Source organism: Armigeres subalbatus, chromosome 3 (assembly GCF_024139115.2).
Source record: "Armigeres subalbatus isolate Guangzhou_Male chromosome 3, GZ_Asu_2, whole genome shotgun sequence".
In the NCBI taxonomy this organism is placed as follows: Eukaryota; Metazoa; Arthropoda; class Insecta; order Diptera; family Culicidae; genus Armigeres; species Armigeres subalbatus.
Window position 1 is genome coordinate 194768981 of NC_085141.1, and position 3785 is coordinate 194772765.

Consider the following 3785-nt stretch of genomic DNA (forward strand, 5'->3'; position numbering starts at 1 on the left):
ACCAAATTACCAATCAATTAATCAATCAACCAACAATGAAGCAACCAACCAATCAACCATTCTACCAACTAACAAATCAAGCAGCAACCAACCAACCCATCAACCAAATAACTAACCAATCAAGCAACCTAGCAATCAACTTATTAACCAATCAACCAAGCAATCAACAAAACAACTAATCAACTATCCAGCCTACTAACCAACAAGCAACCAACCAACAATGAAGTAACCAACCAACAATCAAGCAACCAATCAATCAACCATACTTCCAACTGACAAATCAAGCAGCAACCAACCAATCAAGTAAGCTACCAATCAAGCAACCAACCAACTAATTAACCAATTAACTAAACAACTTACCAATTAACGAAACGACCAACCAATCAACTAAATAACCACAACCAATCAATCAAGTAAAGCAACCAATCAACCAAATAAGTAACAAACCACCAATCAATCAACTAATCCAGCAACCAACCAATTGAGCAAGCTACCAATCAACCAACTAACTAATCAACCAACAAGCTAATCAACCAAATAAGCAACCAACCAATCAACCATTCAAGCAACCAACAAAACAACTAATCAACTAACCAGCCGACCAACCATTCAATCAACCAGTTAAGCAAACAATCAACCAAATAACCAACCAATTAAGCAACCAACCAATTAATCCAGCAATCAGCCATTCAGGCAAGCTACCAATCAACCAAGCAATCAAGCAACCAACCAACTAATCATCAACCAAGCAACCATTGAAGCAACCAACAAAACAACATATGAACTAACCAGCCGACCAACCAATCAAGCAACTAATCAATCAACCAGTCAATCAATCAACCGAATAACCTGATTAGTTGGTAAGATTGAGAACCAATCAACAATCAAGCAACCAACCAACCAATCAACCATTCTACCAACTAACAAATCAAGCAGCAACCAATCAACCGATCAACCAAATAACCAACCAATCAATCAACCAACCAATCAAGCAATTTACCAATCAACCAATCAATTATCCAACCTACGAACTAATCAAGCAAGCAACAAAACAGTCGAGTCGAGTATACGAGACACTGAATACGACCACACAGTTGTGGTCGAAATACGTATCTGCAAAGATGTCAAAATAATTGGTGGAATTAAATGGAGAGTCCTAAACTCGACCAACCAATCAATCAACCAGGCAAGCAACCAATCAATCAAATAACCTGATTGGTTGGTTGTATTGGCAACCAACCAACAATCAATTGGTTGATTAGTTGTTTTTTTGGTTTTCTGATTGGTTGATTAGTTAATTGATTGATTGATTGGTTGGATACACACCAAAATCATAAAAAGTTTTCAGCAAAATGCTTTACTGAAAAATTATCAGCAATTTTGAAACTTACTGAAAATCAGTACATATACCGATTTTCTAGATTACTGATCGTTCAGCGTTTTTTCGACAGGCACTGCTGTCAAACTTTAGGAAAAATTAGCCATTTTAGCTTAGTGATTTCTTTTCACAATTTTTTTTTTTTTGTAATATTTGTCATTTTAATCCATGATGAAACCGGTAAGTAGGGGAAATGACGGCTTTGGCAGGTTTTGTTCTATTATTGGCAGGGGGTTTTGTGAACCAAATTTTATGAAATTTGGCCACAATATTCTTTGATATGCAAAAAATGTTTAGGCCAAATTTGAGCCTAGTCAGTCATAAAAAAAACCCCTGCCAATAATAGAACAAAACCTGCCAAAGCCGTCATTTCCCCTACTTACGGGTTTCATCATGGATTAAAATGACAAATATTACATAAAACAATAATTGTGAAAAGAAATCACTAAGCTAAAATGGCTAATTTTTCCTTAAGTTTGACAGCAGTGCCCGTCGAAAAAAACGCTGAACGATCAGTAATCTAGAAAAATCGGTATATGTACTGATTTTCAGTAAGTTTCAAAATTGCTGATAATTTTTCAGTAAAGCATTTTGCTGAAAAACTTTTATGATTTTGGTGTATCCAACCAATCAATCAATCAATCAACTAATCAACCAATCAGAAAACCAAAAAAACAACTAATCAACCAATTGATTGTTGGTTGGTTGCCAATACAACCAACCAATCAGGTTATTTGATTGATTGGTTGCTTGCCTGGTTGATCAGTGCCCGTCGAAAAAAACGCTGAACGATCAGTAATCTAGAAAAGTATGCTGATTTTCAGTTAAGACAAATCGGTATACTGATTTTCAGTAAGTTTCAAAATTGCTGATAATTCTTCAGTAAAGCATTTTGCTGAAAAACTTTTTATGATTTTGGTGTGTAGAACTGTTGATTAGTTGGTTCCTTGATAGTTGGCTGGTTGCTTAATTGGTTGGTTGATTGCTTCATTGTTTGTTGGTTGCTTGGTTGTTTATTTAGTTGATTGGTTGCTTGATTGTCTAATCCAGCAATCAGCCATTCAAGCAAGCTACCAATCAATCAAGCAACGAATCAACTAATCAACCAACCAAGCAACCATTGAAGCAACGAACAAAACAACATATCAATAACCAGCCGACCAGCCAATCAAGCAACCAAACAATCAACCAGTCAAGCAACCAATCAACCAAATTACCAACCAATCAATCAATCAAGCAACAATGAAGCAACCATCCAGTCAACCATTCTACCAACTAACAAATCAAGCAGCAACCAACCAACCCATCAACCAAATAACTAACCAATCAAGCAACCTAGCAATCAACTTATTAACCAATCAACCAAGAAACCAACAAAACAAATAATCAACTAACCAGCCGACCAACAATCAATCAACCAGTCAAGCAACCAACCAACAATGAAGCAACCAATTAAGCAACCAACCAACTATAAACCATTCAACAGTTTTACCAACTAACAAATCAAGCAGCAACCAAACAATCAATCAATCATTCTACCAACTAACAAATCAAGCAACCAACCAATAATCAGGCAACCAATCAACTAATCTACCAATCAAGCAATCAACAAAACAACTAATCAACCCATCAAGCAACCGACCAACAATCAACCAACCAACTAATCAACCAATCAACTAATCAATCAACCAATAAAGCAACCAATCAACTGAATAATTAACTAGTCAACGATTCCAGCAACAACCAATCAAGCAAGCCACCAATCAACCAATCAAGCAACCAACTAATCAGCCATTTAAGCAACCAACAAAACAACTAATCAACTAACCAGCCGAACAAATCAAGCAGCAACCAACCAATTAATCATTCTACCAACCAACCAATCATGCAACCATTCAACTAAATAACCAATCAATCAACCAACAAACAATGAAGCAACCAAACAACCAACTATCAAGGAACTAACTAATCAACAATTCTACCTACTAACAAATCAAGCAGCATTCAACCAATCAACAAATCAATCAATCAATCAACTAATCAACCAATCAAGAAACCAACAAAACAACTAATCAACCAACCAGCCGACCAACCATTTAATCAAACGGTAAAGCAACCCATCAACCAAATAACCAACCAACTAATCCAGCAATCAGCCATTCAAGTAAGCTACCAATCAATCAAGCAACGAATCGACTAATCAACCAAACAAGCAACCAACAAAACAACATGTCAACTAACCAGCTGACCACCCAATCAAGCAAGCAATCAATCAGCCAATCAATTATTCTACCATCTAACAAATCAAGCAACAATCAATCAAATAACCAACCATTCAAGAAAACTACAAATCAACCAAGCAATCAAGCAACCCACCATTCAAGCAAGCTACCAATCAACCAAGCAA